Source organism: Sinocyclocheilus rhinocerous, unplaced genomic scaffold (assembly GCF_001515625.1).
Source record: "Sinocyclocheilus rhinocerous isolate Xijiao unplaced genomic scaffold, SAMN03320098_v1.1 scaffold3303, whole genome shotgun sequence".
NCBI lineage: Eukaryota > Metazoa > Chordata > Actinopteri > Cypriniformes > Cyprinidae > Sinocyclocheilus > Sinocyclocheilus rhinocerous.
The window spans coordinates 216,840-227,719 of NW_015634071.1; the positions used below are offsets into that span (position 1 = coordinate 216,840).

General features: G+C 36.1%; 1 pseudogene; it reads left to right on the forward strand.

Annotated features, from left to right (window-relative positions):
* LOC107745420 (trichohyalin-like) overlaps window positions 1-10,880 on the forward strand; it is a 182,819-nt pseudogene that overhangs the window by 149,881 nt on the left and 22,058 nt on the right.

Sequence of the window (10,880 nt, forward strand, 5' to 3'; positions counted from 1 at the left end):
AAATAAATAAATAAATATATTGCGACCAAATCATGTGCTCGTGCGACCAGCTGAGAAAGTTATAGTGTGTACAGCTGAGAAAGTGTATAGGCTATACAGCGCATGAAAAGCAAACTGGTGCTCTTCTGTTTCGTTTGGTGTATGACTCCCCCTTGTCTCGTATAAAAAGCACAGTAATGCGTGTCCATGATTAGGACACATTAAACCCAATTATTCGTCAACTGTGATCTTCTCATCACTCCAATACGAAATAAGAGAGTTTTAAATGCATTTCTAGAGGGATGCATTTGACTTTAAAGGGAAATAAAATTATATCTACCAACATTCTACGACTGGAGAGAAATTTTACCTGCCACCTCAACAGCTCAGGTGGAACTGACGAGAGAATGGATGACATAACTCGCTCACTCTAACTCACTTACTTACAAATAGAACTCTCATCGCCTGTAGGTGTCTCTAAATTCCCTATTCTTAGGTGCGTTTATTTTATTTATTTAGTCATTTATCAGAGATACAAGAATGTCAGGATGCAGAATGCCACCCTGCACTTTCCTTAATTACACATTCAGTCAGTACATCTATCAGCATTAACATTGTTATTGTTCTTAAATTTTATAGGGATCAAACCATTGAAAATACACATTAACAATGAACATAACATTTTTACAACTAGAACATTTGAACATTTTTTACAACTAGAACAGGCATTTTGACACAGTCCATAATTAATTCATTTTTTTCCCCTGTTGCATATTGTAAAAAAAAAAAAATTGGCCCTTTAAAAAAAAAAAATGATAATAATAATTGAGGATTGCTAGGTGATTCTGTGTGGTTTCTAGGGTATTGCTAGGTGGTTCCAAGGGCATTGCTAGGGTGTTCTAAATGGTTGTTAGAGTGTTTTAGAGGATTTATTGGATGTTCTGGATGATTGCTAGGGCACTGCTAATTATTCAGATCAGATATGGGCAAGAAAATGCTGGTCAGCTCATTGGTCACTGACGAGAACAACTAGAACCTATCACAGCAACTGTACAATATTTTCTGTCTTTGCAAGCATGACTATGTTTCATGAATGTTTTCTAGCTGCACAGTTGCAGCATGCAGTGTTCTTTACTCATAGTAGTCCACTCCTGCCTGACATTCTTGTATATTATTGCAAAGACAATTTCTCAAAAATTGTCCTTCAGTTGTCAAGTGCTCTCCTAGTCAAGTGCTATTCAACACCTTTCAATTTCAGCCCAAGGCAAACACTTGATTTTCTAAAAAAAATTGTGATCTAGTTGTTGAGCAGCCAAACTGATTTTTCAGACATAGGCTTTGTTAGGCAGCCTCATATACTTGTGCTGCAGGTGAGGTGGGGTCAGAGGTCGCAGATGTTTGAGTAATGAGATGGAAATGAGCATTAAGCTGTCATCCTTTGAGAAACAAGGATGTCAAACTGAGCCCAAAAACAGAGCTTGATTAGATATTTAAAGGCACGGAGGGGAAGATCCAGGTTGTCCTCAGAAGCAGTAATAATCACAAATACCAGCAGTAAAAAAGTGAGTCTAGATGTAGACATGCATAATCATTATAGCTTTCATTTTGATTGTAGATAAACTGTTTCTGCATTATAATGTTTGACATTGATTCTAAGCAGGGGTGTATTATCCAAGGAATAGGGAGGCAGTGCAGCCTCAAAAATGTGGGGGAAAAAATTACACTGAAAAATAAGTTGTTGTTTTTTTTATTAAAAAAATTCTTTTTCTAAAATAACATTTTCCAAGAGCAACACCAGCAGGTTTCAGAGTGTTAAATTCACAGTTTTCTCATAGTTATCCTAAAGCAGCGTTTCCCAACCTTTTTTCAGTCACGGCACCCTTTCATATTTTTCAAAAATTTGTGGCACCCTACATAAACACTTCTGCTCTACAGGCCCCACACTCTATCTGCTCTGGACTGCTACATGAGGATGAAGCTGATTGTTCAGAAGCATCTTAATGAACACTTTAAGTACTTGTTTGATGCCACAGTAAAAACTACTAGCCTAACTAATAAAGTTCAAGTTCAAGTGAACAGCCAATGATAAAATAAGAACAAACAAGTTACAAGCATAGATAAATAGAACAAAGTTACAAATGAAATAAGGTGAACAGTAGTATTCAGGTACATACATGTAATAAGTAGCACTGCATAGTGTTCACTGTATAAATTAAATATATAATAAATATATTATTTTTTTGTTAAAGCTGTGTTATGCACACATCTAATATAATGATACACATCTGATTTCTCTTTCACCTCTTCTTGCACTTGAATGGTTTAAAATTGATTGAATGTTAAGACTTAGAAACACATGCAAATGATAAACTTTCACTCTATAATTGTTACACTTTGGAACTAATCCGCAAAATCACATGTGTGCCGAACCGTGGGGCCTGGTCTGTACAGATCACAGACTTTTTTACACAGCACCCCTGCTCTCGCCAAATAGCACCCCAGGGTGCTGTGGCACCCTGTTGGGAGACACTGTCCTAAAGCATTATGTGAATATGAGGGGGATGATGCGAAATACATGCTGTGATTGGCTGATTGATTACCCTTCAGCGTATTTGTTGACTGACAGCCTGTTATTAAGTTTGTCTGAAAAATAGATAATAAAATTGTAATTTATCTTTATTTATAATTTAGAAATTATAAATACACTTAAATATGTATTATAATTATTATTTATAATAAATATTAAGCAAACAACAGTAATGACATTTTATGATTTTATTATTATTTATGTTAATGTTTTTGAAGCAATATGTTTTTTATATAAAATATTAAAAACATACAACTTGATACAACTTTGATGTGATATGTTTTAATAATGTGTAATAGTATGCAAATGTTAGGGTTAACATTAAATGAAACTGTACTAAAAACAAAACAAAACCAAAAAAGCAGAGGAGGGGACTGTGCGTTCAGACAAAGAATAAACACTTTGTAAAACTGTGAACAAGTTAATAGAATGTCCTGACCGTGTGATTGACCTGAGCCTGCTGTTTTAGTTCAAAAGGACAGACGCTGAGCAAGCACACTAAAAGGCATGTGCATTGTATTCTCACACTCACTCACAGTCAATAACAGGGTCCTGCAGTTACCACACTTTGCCAATTATCACAGTCCCGGCTCGTGCATTTCTCTCGGCTAAAGCAGGAAAGATTCTGACCCCTGTTTTGCTCTACAGAGGACATTTTGTCCCCACACTAGTATGCCTGCCCACCAAACAACTGCTGCTTCAGCCTTTGTATAAGCACTGAATAAGAAGAACAAACCCCTCTTTCATGCATCCGTCCAGATCACAATGACACTGTTGATGTTTTTTTATAGACAGAGAGAGTGAGAGAGAGTTACACTTTACTGATGGAGCTACTTTTGGTCTCCCACAAGCACAGCCCAGAGTCATACAATCACAGTAACTGAACCCCTGACAACCCCCTTCACACCAGCAAACAACAACAAAAAATGTTCAAAGAGTGAGAAAGGCGCCATCACTTTAGGTTATTTTACTTTTAAACTGTTATTCAAAGGTTTGGGATCAGTAAACTTATTTATTTCAAATAAAAATTAAGACATTTTTGAAAAGTGAAAATAAAGCAACTATGAGCGGTTAACAGGCCTATAATTGTAATTTAGCTGAAAGTATACCTCATTTTTGATGAAAATCAGTGGCGGCTCGTGGGTTTTAAAATAGAGGAGGCACACTAATTGTATTGGTCTGGGATCCCTGCCGATTATTGTTATTATTATTTGCTTAACCACTTTAAAATGGCTTTTTGGTTGCTTTTAGTCAGAAAACGTAAAGAAAACGACACATTCAGCAAGATAATAGAATTTCACCTACCTGGCCTATCACTTGAAGCAAACATCCATCCCTTCTTAAAAGTCTGTGTTAAAAGAGAGCTGCCTGTTGTGCCATTTAATTAAGCCGACTGCTGTAGCCTATATCCAGTTAGGCGTGTTTCCCCTTTTTTTTTATTTGTATATGAATGACAGCTTGGTAAATCTGTTGGCGATCAAATATTAAATATCGCTACTCATCATAAGTACTTGGTACATTATCAGCGCAGCGGGAGACGTTCAAACTAAATATCACGTAATTTACGTCTCTTTGATGATTGGTTGATATCAGAAGGTCAAGACATTGATGCTTGCATATAGAACAGCCACAGGCTCAGCACCCGCCTACTTCCACTCCCTACTACGAATCTACATCCCCTCCAGAAGTCTGAGATCCGCTAGTGAGCGACGCCTCGTGGTACCATCACAGAGAGGCTCAAAATCACTTTCCAGAACATTCTCGTTCACCGTTCCTGGCTGGTGGAACGATCTCCCCACCCCTATCCGGAATGCTGAATCCCTGACCATTTTCAAGCGACAGCTGAAAACTCATCTCTTTCGAAGCTACTTGACTTCATCATCATAAAAAAAATAAATAAATTATCTCTCTTTATCTATTCCTTCTCTTTCTAGCGTGTACTTATTTGAATAATGTCTAAAAACTTGGTATTACAAGCACTTCCTGTATCTGTTTGCCTCTTTTAAGAATAATCGCTTTATGTATCCCCCAATTGTAAGTCGCTTTGGATAAAAGCGTCTGCTAAATGTCTAAATGTAAATGTAAATGTAATATCACGTAATTTACGTCTCTGTGATGATTGGTTGATATCAGAAGGGAGGCTAGCCTCCCCTACGAGGTTTCTTTTCTCAACACTCCTCAGCGCTGAAAGTGAACACTCGATGGTGATTGGCTAATTTTTTTTACCAATGGAGGCACAAGAGCTCAGCACTCCCCCGGCCTCCCCCTCCCGTTCTCTATCATTAGCGGTTGTAATTACATCAGCAGATTCGGCACATTCGTGATAGAAAAGGGGAGCTTTCCAACTTCATTAACATGTTATGGTATTACAGCTGTGAAATTACAAACAAAAAAATACACATTCTGAGACATGAACTGAAATGAACTGTGAATTTTATTAACATTAAATCATCCTCCTCCCATTTTCACCTCAATTTTGGGGAAGCTGTGCCTCCCCCGACGAGCCGCCACTGATGAAAATACTAGAGTATGCGTAGAGCCGAACTCATAGCCTTTCAAAGCATACTCTTCCTGAACCTTAGAGGACACTTGCACTGATCAGCAGGTTCAAAATGGTTAGGGTTAAGGGTAGGTGTAGGGTGGGATTTTGGGAACTATTTATGATTTTACGAAATAGTCATATACACTGAATATGTTGTTATTTACAATGTACTACAATATGCCAAGGTGCAAATAGTACTTGCCATTATTTGCATTTAAGTACTAATACCATCTAACACTCTTTACATTTAGTGCGAATAGCATCTAAATACTATTTACACTTGATGCAAAGGAAATACTGATGTGTAAATACCACATAATGCTATTTGCACTTAGTTTTTGCCATCACTGGCAGTCACTGCATTTGCAAATGTCGGAATTGTTTATTATTTAAGGTGCAAAGAATATAAGGAATATAAGGCAGCTTACCTCCATTGTTCAAAGCATTTGGCACAATTGTCATTTACCAATTCAAACACGCCTCATACTATAGTACCACCCACTGATTGACGGGTTTCTGTGTAAGACATTGGAAATTCAAATGCTAAAGAAATTGTGATTCCATTTGAGTTTTGGCAGGTTATATGCGCAACACAGAAGTTGAAAAAGCCGACGTGGAAATTAATATTGTTATTTAAATATGACAGGTTTATAAGTCGTAAGACATGGGAAATACAGTCGCAAATGAACTTTGCTTTTCCATTTGAAATGTGGCAGTCACTGTGTGTTCGCGTAATGCAAGATTTGCATTTGCATTTGGATTTTGTCACAATTTATGCGTCCACATGGAAAACGCAATTGAAAATACAATTTGCAATTCCTTTTGAAAATAGTCTGAAATATGTTTCCATACTTTTTGTTACATGAAAAATTTGTTAAATGTATTATTAAGAGCACAACACTGAATTTTTTTCAACCTGTTTTTGTAATATAAAATTGTGATATGAAATGATATATGAAAATTTGATACTATGACATGCCATTTTTTAAAGTGTGTCATTTGTTTTCATCCTGTCACTTAATTTTGTTCCCATTCAGTCTCATGCCTGCAAGCGGTTACACATTTAGTATCAGTGAGCTCAACCTCAAAGCTGTGTTGAAAATCCTAGTTACACAAAACTTCTCTCAGAACTTTTTGTCATGTGTTTTTTCCCCTCCCCTCCAACTTCTTCCATTTTCAGAGCATTTGCTTTCTATCTGCCACTCCGATATTTTCCCATTGACTTGATTACACAAGTGCAGTGAAGTGTGGACATTCCAGACTGGGCCTATTTAACACTTGTGTTTCTGAGAGCCACTTCCTCCAGACATCTCCATTATAGGCCAACTCTCTCGAGACCCATCGTACAACTTCTGTCAGAGAGCTGCGTGTCTGTCAGTCCTCAACCTATCTAGCATTAATAGTATGTCGCCTGGAATCTTTTGCTCACACTATTTTCCTCTCTGTGTGACTTCCTCTCTCTCAGGGGAATTACGCCGACCTCCATTAACACATACTAGGGTGTATTTAAGTTAATTTTAGCCTATAATGCTTTAAAGTCTGAAATATTCTAAATGTTGTATTCGTGTATGACACAGTTTAACTAAGAGAGGTTAGGTCAGGATAGGTGGATGTAAGAATGCTGGTATGTGGCGATTTGATTCAGTTAGTCTGTTTGGACTTTGATGTTTCTCCTGAGCTGTGTGTTTGTTTTTGTGTGCGTCTCAGTCTTCACCAATCCACGATGGAAGTAGTCTGTCTATGAAGTCACAGTTTATGTCTCATGGGAGGAATGTTTGAGCCACAGTGTGTGCAGTGTGCAGTAAAAATGTGCAATAAAAATGGAATTTCTGCCAAGCTTTCTGTGTGTCTAGTCACCAGCGTTCCTCATATCCCCGCTGTCTCGGCTAATAGCAGAAGAGCTTTTCAAAGGCTTTTTGTTTATATTTGTTTAGATCTTGACAACAAGAAATAGGTTGTGATGAGTCAAACCATAATCACAGTTTAAAACTGATGACAAACAAGAAGAGAGAACCATCTTGGAAGGTTTGTCTGTTAGCAATGTCTACTGCCTGTACATTGCAAAATTTGTCTAAAAATTAGCAGTTAAAATGTCTAGTCCTTGAATTATTAATTGTTTAGAGAATGTATCTTTAATAAAAAAACACTTTTTTTCTCTTATATTTTATTTATACGTGCTGTTTTAAAGTTCGCGGTCAGTAAAATTGTTTAAATGTTTTTGAAATAATTCTAAAAATACATTAAAAACAGTAATATTGTAAACTATTATTATGATTTAAAGTTACTGTTTTCTGTTTTAATGTTTTAAAATGTAATTTATTCCTGTTATGGCAAAGCTGATTTTTCAGCGGTCATTACTTCAGTTTCACATGATCCTTCAGAAATCGTTCTAATATTCTGATTTGCTGCTTAAGAAACATTTCTTGTTATAATCAATGCCAAAAACAGTTGTGCTGCTTGATATTATTGTGGAAACTGATTTTTTTTTTCAGGATTCTTTGATGAATAGAAAGTTCAAAGCAACAGCATTTATTTGAAATCGAAATCTTTTATAATGATGTAAAAGTCTGTATTGTTACTTTTGATCAATTTAATGTGTCCTTGCTAAATAAAAGTATTAATTTCTTTAAGATAAAAATCTTACTAACCCCAACCATCTGAATGGTAGTGTATATTTTATTATTTTCTCTTCTCGCTGATTAAAAGTATCTCTATGAAAGCTATTAGATAACCAAAAAAAAAAGGAAGCAGAAAAGAAGTAGAACTTTTTTTTCCATCTGCCTCACCTACTTGACAGCTTATGTTTACTGTGAATGGTGGATATGTTGTGAATGTCTTCAGCTAGGATTTGTAGTTGTTGTGAATTACTCATTATTGTCTGACTTTGTTGACCGTGTTTCAGGGCCCCGTCTCATTTCCATTGTAACATAATTTCTCTTTAACACTGAGGCTTCAGACTGACATTAGTCATAGCTTTATACTTTATAAGAATGTTTTATGACGTGACAATTGACGAAAACAACAATTATGTTTCCATAACAACTGGATCATAAAATATTCTTGCTCATAAATGCGTCAGTAATCTGCAGCTGTTTAATTAATACACCTTATGTCCCAATGACCTAATATTTCTCCTCTGTCTTATCTGTAATATTGAACAGATCTTCATGTAGTGGATTTTGAATACTCGTGTCCTGGCATATGATAGCATGAGTCAGAATTAGACGAGACAAGATTTTGATGATGCTTACGTTTTACGCGACGTTTGATAATTTGCTCAATGACGCTAAAGCATTCTCTTATAAATTTATGTTATCCAATATGTTCAGATGATTTATAGGGTCTTCTGTTAGTGTATTTATGGTGTATTGACTTTCTTTTCACAGGGAGGAGTTGAGGAGAACTCATGTGGGAGAATTGGAGAGACTGGAGGAGAGCTTTAGAACGAGGCTGAAAGCTGCAGAAGAGCACAGTGCAAAGGTGAGGTCACAAAATACAAATAAAAACTCATAAAGATTAGATAATATTTATGATGGGTGCTTTTATCATAATACATTTTTCCAGCCAATTATCAGAAAGACGGTATGGCCCTTGCACCATTTTTTTTTTTTTGTTCAATTTCACATCTTCACATCTTTGTGCTTGTAGTTCAAGAGTTACTCCTGTAAACCCCTATTGAAATTATATTTCAGTGGTTTTGCTTGCAAAATTGTTTTCCCCAAGAAGCTTTGCTCACAACATTTCTGTTCCTCTAAGAAACTTTGAAACTTTATATTTTACTTTATTTGAAATTGTTTACTATACTTTGTATAGTATTTGAACAATCTTGTGTTTTAAAAAACTTGTGGGTTTTTAATCTAGTTGCTAGTCCAGATTGGATTAAGGATATAGATAGTAAACGTACATGCTCAGCCCTGGATCATCAAAAAGATTTAAACAAACAAATTAAACAAGGAATAGAATACAGAATATCCGTTCACTATGTAGAGCAAGGGTGTCGAATTTTGCTCCTGGAGGGTCAAAGTCCTGCAGATTTCAGCTTCAAACAGCTCCAACACACTTGCCTGGAAGTTTCTAGCGAGTCTGAAGACCTTGGGTGAGTCTCAGTCAGCTCCCTATAGTTCAGTCAGGACATTGATCAGGGAGTCAACCATTTTAAGGGCTGTCTCAATCGCAATATCCTTCCAGTGCATTGGAACGTTCTCCCTGAAAAATCCCACAATGCAGCACAAAAACCAGGCACTATCAATGCTCACTATGCTCCCTTACGTCATATTTCTGAAGCATAAAACATAAAACACACAAGACAACTCAATAAATATAATGGCACCGTTGGCACGTGATAGAAGATTTGAAAAGACAAACCGTTTTTTTTATTATATGTCAGCATAAACCCACATCGCTAGACAGGTAGTGAACACATCTAGTTAACATTTATGATTAGTATTCGGCTCTAATGTTGTAAGGACATGTAAGAGAACAATGTATTTAACTAGCAAAAAAATTATATAAAAAAAATACAGGTCCTGCCTTATGTTGGTTATACCAGCGGTGATATTCTACCATGCTGTACATTGACATGATCTGACAGTTGTCCAGAAGACAATCATTGACACCCTTCACAAGGAGGGTAAGCCACAAACATTAATTGCCAAAGAAGCTGGCTGTTTACAGAGTGCTGTATCCAAGCATTTTAACAGAAAGTTGAGTGGAAGGAAAAAGTGTGGAAGAAAAAGATGCACAACCAACCGAGAGAACCACAGCCTTATGAGTATAGTGGTCAGTGTTTACTTTAGTTTGGATCTTGACCCTTAAATTGCTAATATTAGATTTTGTTTGGCTGCGGTAACTGAGTTAAAACAGCCAGACAAACCAGCGGAAAGGTGATCATGTGGTGTTGATTATGTTTTAAACTAATCATCATGTAGTGACCGAGTTATGTTTTTTTTTAATGATTATGTCAACAAGTTGATAAATACAAGATCTGGCATTTTCAGCATAATCAGACAGATGTTTTTAAAAGTTACTTTGATATGACAAAATAAATAAATCTTTAGCAGAGTTGATCTGTTTATCTGAATATGCTATTTGTCACCGTTGTTGAGATTTATATGCTGGTTCTTGATGTATGTGTCTGCCTAAAAGAATGACTTTTTTTTTTTTTTATCAGAAGAGCTTGCAAGAAACCCTTACAAAATGTATAGGAAATACAGAATCTTTCACTGTGGAATCACAAGGCTGTTGTAACTAATATAAGTAATATAACTCAGAGAACAGACTCTAAATGAGTTCAGTGACTTAGGTCAGATAATGATTAATCTTCACCAGCCAATGACTTTTGCGCTTGGCTTGTCTGTCTGTCTGTCTGTCTGTTATAATTCAGTTACAGCAGCCAAACAAAATTTAAAACTCAAAAGTCAAGGGTCAAGAGCCCAACTAAAGCAATCACTGACCACTATAATAGTGACATAGAAATTGTGATGTTCGTCTTTGGTGATTCTGTTTGTTAACATCAGGTGTCTTCAATATTGGCCAATCATCACTCAATTAATCACCTAATTATCTCATTAACTTTAACTCTGCTTCAGTGTTACTTTTAACACTACTTCAGTGTTTATATGAGTCCACACTCAGAGTGTTAAATTAACACTGGGGATTTTGCTGTGTAGGGTAGGTTTAGGGTTAGTAGAATAAGTTGACAAAGAAAGTGTTAAAAGATATTAAGCAGACAGTCTACTAATACTCTACTAACTGCTAGTTGACATGTAGTTG